The sequence below is a fragment of the Ipomoea nil genome, unplaced genomic scaffold, assembly GCF_001879475.1.
Source record: "Ipomoea nil cultivar Tokyo-kokei standard unplaced genomic scaffold, Asagao_1.1 scaffold0317, whole genome shotgun sequence".
Lineage (NCBI taxonomy): Eukaryota > Viridiplantae > Streptophyta > Magnoliopsida > Solanales > Convolvulaceae > Ipomoea > Ipomoea nil.
In genome coordinates, this window is record NW_017616745.1 from 914,850 (window position 1) to 927,811 (window position 12,962).

A 12,962-nucleotide genomic window follows, 5' to 3' on the forward strand; every position below is an offset into this window, starting at 1 on the left:
ATGAATTTATTTTGTTCAAAAAAAATTGATGATTATTAATTTATAATTGACATATATATTCCATAATTCTTGTCCAACCCAAAGGGGAAAAAAAGAATTTAAACAAAATAGGAGTATAGTGAATACTATAATGACAATGATTGAAACTAACTTTTTTTTTTTTTTTTGAATGTTTCTGTTTAGTATCTGTTCAATATACTTTTTCAACCTAATGAAGTATAAAAGAGTCTTGATCTCATGACCTCCCACATGAAAGAGGTCATTACTTACCATCTAAGCATAAGATGCTTGACAACTAGCTATTTTATTTATTTGTTGTGAAGTTTCATATATATATATATATATATATATATATATATATATATATATATATATATATAATAAGTACAAAAATGGATGTCCAGTAGGAGTAGTATGATTCTCGTACCAAAAAGGTTTACCAATTCGATTCTAACTAATATCCTCTCGCTCGAGTTCGTCGCACATGGTATTTCTAGTGTGATTTACCTTTCTTATGTGATTTGTAGGCTATTACAAGAGCGAAATTTTTTCCTAGTGCACACCTTCAAATAATGACTAATATGGATTTAATATACCTCATTATCCAAAAAATAAAATAAAAATTAAGATCAAATATTGCTCATCAAACCATGCATGTGAAATGCCAAGTCTAGTGGTATTTACTAACAAAAATATCAAATATTTAACATAAATTTTAACTTTTATTTTGAAAGCACATAAATTATAACTAATCACTTATTTTTTTCTTTTTATTTTTTTAATCTTTTGAGAATAAATCACAACATGACGAATTGAAGATGTTCAAAGATTTTTTGGTATCAACCAACACAATTGGGATTTAATGTATACTACATTTGGTATCAATTTTTAGTATTTTACCATTAAGTAGGGGTGAGTTTCATTTTAAAATTGATAGATTCTATAAACTCAATGGTTTCAGTTCGGTTCAGTTAAAAATTGAATCGAATCGAAAAATTGAATGATTTTTTAAAAATATATATTAAAATATGTGAGGAAATGTTTGGAGTTCTCAAACTGAATCGAAATCCAAACCGGACCTAACTTGAGCTGAAACCAAACAAATTCAAATCGAACTAAAATTTGAAACTAAATTATTTCAAGTTTTTTTTTTTTTTTCAAAATCAAAACCAAACTGAACCAGAAAAAAAAAAAAAAAAATTCGAACCAAAAATTGAGGCACCTCACACTACCATAATTTTATATAGTATCATTTTAAAGTACCAAGTATAATAATGAATTGAATCATATTTTAGTTAGTAGGAACCAAGGGTGTAAACCCAACCCTACCCATTAGGTGATATGAGGATTTATTTATACTAGCTAGTGAGCCTTACTAGGAGTAGATGATTAATATACTCCGTAATAGGTGGTACTCTGTAGCTAGGTCTTCAATATATTGACTATTGAGTGTCTGCCTTTGTGGTAATTAATGAAATTGAAAAATACAGCATGGGTAAATTAAATGCACGAAAGCAACCCCTTATATATCTCTTTTAACTGCGCATTAGCACAAGCACACCTGTATGCTACATGGTATTTACTGAGTAACAACAACAACAACAACAACAACAACAACAACAACAACAACAATAATAATAATAATAATAATAATAATAATAATAATAATAAAACTAATAATAATACCAATCCTATATATAATAAAGCTATATGGTCTTGTGAAAATTGAATGTTTGCATTTAATTTTCACAATACCATATGGCTTTAAGATGTGAAAGTCTTGTGAAAATTAAATGGGCTTTAAGATGTGAAAATTATTTTAAGATGTGAAAATTAAATGTATGACTTTAAGAAGAACATTAAGATTATATTCTCGAATTATTAGTTCTCATCTTTTATTGATTACACACTTAATTCGATAGTATTTGAAAGAAAAAAAAAATCAATGTTCTAACTAAGATTGTGATTTTGGTCTTTAAAGGTCAATTGTATGTTGCTACATCTAGAGTTAGAAATCTCAAAGGTCTAAAAATTTTGATCCGTGGTGACTCTAAAATTGTAATTCAATTACTATTGTAGTTTACTAAGTTCTTAAAAATTTATAATATTAAATACAATGTATTAAATTTTTAATATAGTTTAAGATTTGTAGTAATCACCCATCTTAAATATTATTTTAATTGTAAATATATTTATGTTCATAATTTTATCATAGGACTTCACACATAATAATTATTAAATAACAAAAATTTTAGGCACAAGTGTCAAATAGAGCCATCTACAACTGCGAAGTGCTCAATTCTCACCACGAACTAAATTAAGTGTCAAATAAGTCCATCTACCAACAAAATTTGTTCAATTAGCATTTTTTACAGGTTACTAGCAGGTTGCCTATTTAATTATTAAAAATAAATAAATAAATAAATAGAATAAAAAATTAAAAACAATAATAAAAAAAATTTAAAAATTTCAGCCACCGGCTGTCCTCGCTGGACAGCCGATGGCTGATATTTTTTTTAAATTTTTTTAATTTGTTTACTTTTTATTTTATTTTTTTTTAATTTTTTTAATTTGTTTAATTTTTTTTTAATTTTTTAATTTTTTTTAATTTTTTTTAATTTTTTAATTTTTTTAATTTTTTTAATTTTTTTAATTGTTTTAATTCTTTTTTAATTTTTTAAATGTTTTAAATTTTTTTTACTTTTTTAAATTGTTTTTAATTTTTTTAATTTTTTATTCTATTTATTTATTTATTTATTTATTTTTAAGAATAATTAGATAGGCAACCTGCTAGCAACTTGTAAAAAATGTCAATCGAACAGATTTAGCTGGTAGATATACCTATTTGACACTTAATTTAGTTCGTGGTGGGAATTGATCACATCGCAGTAGTAGATGGATCGCACTGGACAAATACTAGTACTAATAATAATAATATATGAATAAACCTCATATAGTGTATATTTTTATAACATATTTTCCGTGCATCGCACTGGACAAATACTAGTACTAATAATAATAATAAATATTTGTATGTGTGTGTGTGTGTGTGTGTGTGTGTGTGTATATATATATATATATATATATATATATATATATATATATATATATATATATATATATATATATATATATATATATTACCGAAATTGGTAATTCGCTATAGTCAAGGGACCATTTTGGTAATTAACTTTAAGGGTGGGCAATTCGGTTAAGTTTTCTAGAACCGAACCGTACCAAACTAGTTAGATTCGGTAATATACCGAACAACCGAACGGTAATAGATTCTTGTATACCGAACGGTTCGGTAAAAATTCGAGCCGAACTGAATTGTTCGGTAAAAATCAAACCGAACCGAATATCGTTTGAACTTTGGATTGCTATTTTGTTATATATTAGACTTTGGATATGAACTATGTAAACACCATAACACATAATATAGAATTTTTGATAACAAACCATAAAGAAATCAAATAAAACATTTACGAGAGATACCCGTGAGAATATGAGCTGAACGGCAAAGCAAGCAGCAAGGCATTTGGATTTATTTTTTATTTATTATTATTAATTTTATTATTATTATTATTATTATTACTATTATTATTATTATTATTATTATTATTTAAATCAAACAGTATTCGGTTCAGTTAAATTTTTTACCCAACAATTCGAATCGGTTTGGGTCGGTTTTTTATCGAACCGTTCGGTATACAAGAATCCAATACCGTTCAGTTGTTCTGTATATTACCGAACCAAACTAGTTCAGTTCGATTCGAGAAAACTAAACCGAATTGCACACCCCTAAAGTTAATTACCAATTTGGTCCCAAGTTAACGGTTGAATAACGGTCAACAAACGGAGGACCAAATTGGTTAAAAATTTTAAAGTTGAGGGACTTAATTGGTTAAAAAAAAAATAGTCAAGGACCAAATTGGTAATTTCGCTATAGTCATGGGACCATTTTGGTAATTAACTCATATATATATATATATATATATATATATATATATATATATATATATATATATATATATATATATATATGGGTTCCCGTGCAGTTGGTCTTTTCAGGTGCAGTTTTTAAGGTGCAAGGTTTTCTTGTTTAAAGTGTGTGATTTTTCTTCTTAAGGTGCGTGATTTATATGTTTAAGGTGCGTGAGTTGTTGAAACTTAAGGTACGTCATTCTAAAACCTTAGGTGCGTGGTTTGTGTTAAGGTGCGGGGTTTCCCTGCTTAAGGTGCGTGATTTTCCTTCTTAAGGTGCGTGTTTGTATGCTTAAGGTGCGTGAATAGTTGAAACTTAAGGTGCGCTATTTTAAAACCTTAGGTGCGTGGTTTGTGTTCTAAAGGTGCGTCGGCCTAAAGCTTTAGGTGCACGTGATTTATGTGTTTAAGGTGTTTTGTTTGTGTGTTTAAGGTGCTTTGTTTGTGTGCTTAGGTACGTGGTTTGTGTACTTAAGGTGCGACTTTTTAATGCTTAAGGTGCGTCAACTGCACAACCGCATGGGAAGTTATACTCGTACATGAACCCTTCCCTATATATATATATATATATATATATATATATATATATATATATATATATATATATGGTCAGGTTCCTGTGAGGTCAGGTCTTCCCGTGCGGTCAGTGCGGCATACACCATTAGGTATGCATAAATACACCACACAATGTTTATAAATACACCATTATGTGTGGTGTATTTTTTTTTTTTTGTGGTGTATTTTTTGACATTTCATTTTGGTGTATTTTTGAACACTGTATGGTGCATTTATGCATATCTAATGGTGTATGTCGCACTGACCGCACGGGAAGACCTGACCTCACAGGAACCAATATATATATATATATATATATATATATATATATATATATATATATATATATATATATATATATATATATATATATAGGCGAGTTCAGGTGCGGCAGTGTCTTACGGTGCGGCAACACCAATAGTTCAACAAATATGCACCATCAACGTTAGGAAAATACACCACAAAAAACAGAGTAAACAGAGCCCCGCATCACCAAACACACACCATTAGGTGTGAGTAAAAACACCATACACTGTTCGAAAATACACCATTGGGGGTGGTGAGTTATATGGTGTATTTTTTTGAGTCTGTTGTGTATTTTGTGATGTTTTATTACATTTCATTGTGGTGTGTTTTTCTTACACTGTTGGTGCATATTGTTAACACTGTTGGTGTATTCTGGAATTCCGTCGCACCGCCGCACGTGAAGACCCCGCCGCATTTGAACTTTATTCTATATATATATATATATATATATATATATATATATATATATATATATATATATATATATATATATATATATATATATATATATATATAGAGAGAGAGAGAGAGAGAGAGAGAGAGAGAGAGAGAGAGTTAATACCCAAAATGGTCCTCTGATTATTAGCTAATACTTAATTTTGTCCCAAAGTATTAAAAGTACCTGATTTAGTCCTCTTACTTTTAAAACGGTACCCAATATAGTCTTCCGTTACAATTTCCATCTATTAACCGTTATGTTGAAGGGCATATTCGTCCTTTTACTAAATAAACCACATTTCCTCTTCCTAAAATGAAGCTGCGTAGGCATTTCCATCTACCCTCCCCAGATGTGGAAGCTCAAGGCTTGTCGTCTTCCTTACAACACCTGGAAGCCGCTAAGGCGGAGGAGCTCCGGATGGGCGAAGATGGCGGAATGCTATTCTTCAGTCAAGCTGCAGCCGGGTCCGCCTCCGCACAATACCCATACAACAAAACTCTAAATCTCATTAGTGGCGCCGGCGCCGGAGGACACCATCTTCTCCAAACGTTGCATAATCTCCACGGCGGCGGCGTAGTAGGCCAAAACCACCAAGTCCACTCCGAGTCTTCTGTAGGAATCGTCAATGCACTGAGAAACTCCAAGTACGCCAAGCCCGCCCAAGAATTGTTAGAAGAATTCTGCAGCGTCGGCAGAGGTCAACTCAAGAACCAGAAGACCGGAAAACTCATCAACGCCACCGCCACCCAAAACCCTAATTCCAATAATCCTAACACCACTACCTCCCCTTCTTCCTCAAAGGATCCTCCTCCCTTATCCCCCTCAGATCGCCTCGAGCATCAGCGCCAGAAAGTCAAACTCCTATCCATGCTTGACGATGTACGCCTGCAATAATAATTCTGAATTTCTGCAAATAATCTACCATACGTTATCCACTTTATTATTCCCACCCAATCATTGCGGTCTCATTTACTAAGGGTGTGTTTGGAAACCCGGAAAATGATTTCTGGAAATCATTTTCCGGGTTTTTGGTGTTTGGCTAAGCAAAGGAAAAGAGAAGTCAAAGGAAAATGCCATGTAGTCAATGGAAAATAAGTCCTCTTTTCTGGAAAATGACTTCTCCTTTTTTTGGGGGGAAGTCATTTTCCGTGGTTCTCTCCTCCTAGAAGCTCTGCAGCTCTGCCTGTATCGACACTCCACCTAGTCACCAACACCAGCTGCGCTAACAATCCCACAAAATTGCTTACTCCTGCTCCCCTTGTGGCTCCTATCTATGTCAACATCTGAGAATCCATTGCAGCTTCTCTTCCAAACATTTGAGAAGATATCAAATAGCATCCAAACCCATCTCTCCCAATTCTTAAAATTTCCGAACAACTCACACGCCAAGCCGCTCTTTGCTATCTCTGCAGCTCCAAAACCAAACCACTTGGCTCCAAGACATGCCGTCCCTGCTCTTCTCCAGCCCACTGGCTTTCCGAACAATCCACACGCCAAGCCCCTCTTGGTTTATAAGAATTTGCTAAACGTACAATTAATGCTCGTTAGCTGTTTGATAAAAGTTCCAGTCAAGATTAGTTTTTTTTTCTTGGCCTCACTGGAACTTTTTTCTTGGCCTCTCTTAGCATTTACTTTTTGTTGTTTTTTTTTTTATACATAAAAGAGTATGTTGCAATCAGTTGAAGGTTGCTATTCTTATTGTCATACCATTGAATCCATTCAGGAAAAGTCTACATAAAACAATAAAATTATATTTTTAGGCATATAACAATTAAAATGTTGAAGTATACAATTTTGTTCATTTTCTGGAAAATGAACCAAACACACAAAGACAGTTTTCCATTGTGCAGCCAAACACCGGAAAGGAAAATGTTTTCAGGAAAACAACTCATTTTCCAGAAAACATTTTCCAGAAGTCATTTTCCTGCTTTCCAAACGGACCCTAAGTTCATTTCCTAAGTGCATGCAGTTGGGGAGGGTAAGGGCATTAAATGCTTACGCAGCTTAAGAGGAAATGTGTTTATTTAGTAAAAAGACGAATATGCTCTTCAACATAACGGTTAATAGATGGAAATTATAACGGAAGACCGTATTGGGTACCATTTTAAAAGTAAGAGGACTAAATCAGGTACTTTTAATACTTTAGGACAAAATTAAGTATTGGGTACCACTTTATTATTCCCACCCAATCGTATCATTGTTTGATATATTTAATCTTAAATTTTTTATTCTAGGGCAGTTAGAAGCGTGACATACACTATCAAATCCGATCCTATAGTTAATAAAGAGATATTAGCTATTGAAGCAAAGATTATATGGTCATGTTTGGTAAATGGTTGTTATCTCTTAGCTGATTGGGTTAATTAAAGGATATAACTAGTTGATAACATTAGCTGATTGTAAAAAGATTTTTGGTAAATTAGCTGTTAGCTGATAACTGTTTGATATAATTTCTTTTCTCAAAAAGCTAATTGAAAAAGTTGCTTTGAGTAATTTTTTGAATTTTAACATTTTGAAGTTTCAAAAAACTAATTAACCAAACACTTATATTGATTCTTTAACCAAATCAAAGAGTTAATAGTTATCAAATAAGCCAAAATTAACATATAGGCCTTTGTTGTAGAGTTGTAGGTATAAATAATATGATTACATGTAGAAGAGATGGAGGTGGTGCACGTATAGGATAGTTACATCTTGTCTCTCACATTAAATGTCTTTTTAAGATCAACCAATGTGATCTGTTTTTTTAATTGAAAGAAAGAATAACATAATTAAGAGATATTTATTATTCATTCATTGCTCAACAATTGAAATCTCAAGCTAATTAACGGTTGACTTGATAACAATAAACTTACAAGTTTAACTTTCAATGGATACAAATATAACATATTGCTAGACTCGACTCTTCAAATATTGTACACACTATTTATTTCAATAGCATTTATAACATTCTTTAGTTTTAGTTAAGATGGTAACTTATTAATATTTTGGTATAGTGCATGTTTTAAAAATGTATTATCTATAAATAAGATGTTATGTTATTATCTCTTTAATTTGTTGAGCTCGGAAAAAAACAAAAAACAAAAAACAAAAAACAAAAAACAAAAAGAAAAAGACTAAATTTCAAAAAAATGTAAATTTTTATTAGAATTGTTATCGACATATGTCATGATAGGGCTTTCATATGCTACACATGGTAAGAAAAATATTTCAGTTCAATATTATTAGAAATAAATAAAGTGCATGATGCCACTATGCATGTTTTTTTTTTTTTTTTTTTTTTTTTTTGTATAAACTAATAAATAATAATAAAACATTTTCTCCCATCACTTCATATTTATCATAATTCACTTTTCTTTTCACACGCAGTAATTTTTATTCATTTTCTTGAAAATCCAGTCTACTTAATAGCCCTCAATGCATCACATAGTATTTAAGATCAACAATCTTGAAGAAGAAATCCTAAACGAGTTATTAATAACTTAATACCCAATATAGTCCTGACTATAGCGGTTTTACTTAATTTAGTCCTAAATGACTTTTTATGCTCAATTTAGTCATTAACTTTGATAATTTTACACAATTTAGTTATTTGTTAAAAATTCGGTCAAAGTACCTATGAGGTCCTTGTATTATATTGTCTTGTTCAATTTAGTCATTCTTCTTTAATTTTGTTCAATTTAGTCCCTATATTTTAAAAATTGAAACAATTAAGGACAATAGCTTATGTGAGCAAATATTTATGTATTTTTTTGTGACATATTAATGTAATGTATTGATGGTAAAAATAATTAATGTTAAATATTTATAAAATAATATATGAGTTGGCATGTAACATGTAAGTATGATGACGTGATAGAGATAATGCCAACGTCAATCAGCTATTATCCTTAATTGTTTCACTTTTTAAAGTACATGGACTAAACTAAACAAAATTAAGGTAGAATGACTAAATTGAATAAAACACTATAGTACATGGACCTTATTGGTACTTCGATCTAAAAATTCTGTTAATTGATTGTTAGAAATATGGTCCTAATGATAATTTACCATCATTCATCTCATTTGAGATGATTCCTTCTTCTTATTAAACTCCACGCATACATGCAAATTTTCATCCCCAATTCAACTTTAACCCTATTTTAATTAAAATATAAAATTGAATATCAATACATATATACCATAAGTGTATTAAAGACTTAACTTGTTGTTGTTTCCAATTTCCTTAATTTACTACGGCACACACTCATTCTATATTATTGCACACAATCTAAAAATTGCAATGTATTGTAAGTAGTGTTGAGACAAAGGGAATGTATGGGCGTTGTTACCATGCATGTGCTGTGTGCAGTTAAAAAAAGATTTATATGGATGGGTTGATTTGATGCATTTAATTTACCCATACTGTGCATTTCAATCTCAGCTCATTAATTACCACCATTAAATTGAAGAACTAGCTGCCGAGTACAACCACCTACTACTACTAGTATTATTAATGTATTATTATTAACCTTTATTTTTCAAAATTTAATTTTCCCCTATATTACATGAAATATTTTATATTAAAATTATGACTTATGACTTATAGTCAAACACAATTTGTTCACGCGTTCTCATATTAGCAAGTGTTCTCATTGGAACCCTACTATTACTGTTGGAAATTATGGAATTTCCGACCACTTGAAAGTGATCTTAAATCAAGTTGAAAGCCTTGTTCCGACCACTTTTGGTATCCGAAAAAACCTTTGTTGCTATTTCCGACCCTTGCTTTCGACTTGATTAAAGATCACTTTCAGGTGGTCAGAAATTCCATAATTTCCAGCAGTATATATATATATGTGTGTGTGTGTGTGTGTGTGTGTGTGTGTGTGTGTGTGTGTGTGTGTGTGTGTGTGTGTGTGGAAAGGATCAAGTGTGGGGAGGAGTTCCTGTGTGGTTGTGCGAAGGAACGCACCTTAAGCATTAAACTGACGTACTTTAAGTACACAACACATACGCATTAAACACACAAACAAAACACCTTAAGAACACAAATCTCACGCACCTTAAGCACAAAACTCACGCACCTTAAGCACAAAACTCATGCACCTTAAGCTTCAACAACTACTCACATTAAGTACACACTCACACACCTTAAGCACAAAAATCACGCACCTTAAGTACAAGACTCACGCACCTTAAGTACAAAACTCACGTACCTTAATCACCGCACAACCGCATGGGAACTTAATTATATATATATATATATATATATATATATATATATATATATATATATATATATATATATATATATATATATGCCATTGTTGATGTTAGTCCACCCCTTCGCATGAGTCCGTGTGGACAGATTTGGACCATTAAATGCTTAAGATCAATGACTTAGATTTTGTCAACTGTCCAGCTGGACAACTCTGCACTTCACTTGCACAGTTCGCAATGCACAGTTGGAGAAATCTAAGTCATTGATCTCAAGCATTCAATTACTCGTATTTTTCCACACAAACTTTTAAATTGGGAAGGAGTGGACTCATTTAATTTGATCATGAGTCTATATATATACATATATACATACATAAATACGATGTGCTTGAATTGTACATATGCATTCAAGTCCATGGTTAGGTTTACACAATTTACCATATAAATCCCCTGCAGAAGCTAAGGTTATCATGCACTACTTATCTTCTTCAAGTAATTTATTGGGATGAGAAGGAAGTATGGGTATATATGTGGTTATGTGCTCGATCGAATTGTACACATGCTATAAATGCAGATCTGATGGTTAGGTTTACATAGTTTAACATATAGGTTAGGTTTACATAGTTTACCATATATATAAATTTTTTGTAGGCCTGGAACCAACGAGATAAACAAAAAGTATTTAGGAAAAATTGTACTTTTCGTTCCTAAGTTATAGGGTAATTGTAGAATTTGTCCGTAAATATTGGTTATGCTCACTTTTCGTCACTAAGTTATTATTGGCGTTGCACTTTTCGTCCTTGAGTTATAGGAGTTATTGTAGGATTCGTCCCTGAGTGTTGGTTATGTTTACTTTTCATCCCTAAGTCACTGCTGGAAAGTATAATTTTTAACGCAATAGAGTGCACTTTTTAACACTATAGAGTTCAATTTTTTAATAACAATATAATGTGCATTTTCTAGATAATTTTAAGAACTTTGCAAAGAACACTTTGTTTTAATAAATTTTACTGTTTAGGGTTTAGTATTTACGATATTTAGGTTTAAAATGTAATTTTTTTGTTGATAGTTTTAAAAAATTATATAGAAGTGCATTGCCTATTGTTAAAAAGTTCACTGTAAAATTGGCGATAATTATAATAGACTTAATAGTGTCACTTTATTTTGAATTTAATAGATTAGTTTTTAATTTTCTCTTGCAGCATATTCTTATGGAGTGTTTTGTATATGTGTGTGTGTGTGTATATATATATATATATATATATATATATATATATATATATATATATATATATATATATATATATATATATATATAGAAAAAAAAGTTCAAACGCGACGGGGTCTTCTCGTGCGGCGAAGTATCAGAATACACCAACAGTGTTAACGAAATACACTAATAGTGTAAAGGAAACACATTACAATGAAATGTAAAAATACACTAAAAAATACACAACACACCTCAAAAAAATACACCATATAACTCACCACCCCTAATGGTGTATTTCCAAACACCTTATGATGCTTTTACTCACACCTAATGGTGTATATTTGGTGATGTGAACCTAATTTGTGTGTGTTTTTGTGGTGCATTTCCTAACGTTGATGGTGTATATTTACTTTACTATTGGTGACGCCGTATCGTCTCACGGGAAGACCCCGCCATACCTGAACTCGCATATATATATATATATATAATCGCACTCAGGTGCGAATGCTTCGCCCAGGCGCGAAATAGGAATGGATTCTGTCCGTCCACGTGTCCAGATCTAATGGATGAAAAATACTGATTTTAAAAAAAAAACGCGGTGGCATTTTTGTAAATAATTGAACATCGAAGTGCAAGTAAAATGTAGTACAAGTGCATGTAAAATGTATTATAGGTGCAAGTAAAAATTTACACTGAGCATCAATACTTAGTTGCACCTATAGTTCTAAGTAGTTGCACCTATAGTTCTAAATAGTTGCACAAATAGTTATAAGTAGTTGCACTTAGGTGTATGAATGTTTGCGAGTGGTTTTCAGGAGTATTATTACCCGCTGAACTCAGATCAATGAATGTTAACAAGACAAAATTACATGCACTTATAGGTGAAAGTAGGTGCACCTATTGTTATAAGTAGTTGCACCTATAGTTATAAATAGTTGCACATATAGTTATAAGCACACCCAGGTGCATGAATGTTTGCGGATAGTGAATGCTAACAAGGCAAAATTACATGCACTTATAGGTGAAAATAGGTGCACTTGTAAGTGATTTTACTTGCACTTCGATGTTCGATTATTTACAAAAATGCCACCGCATTTTTTTTAAGTTATTAGATCTGGACACGTGTCGCGCGCTGATTCGTTCACATATTCCTTCCTGGACACTTATTCGCACCTGAGTGCATCCCTATATATATATATATATATATATATATATATATATATATATATATATATATATATATAACAATAATTATATATTTTGCCA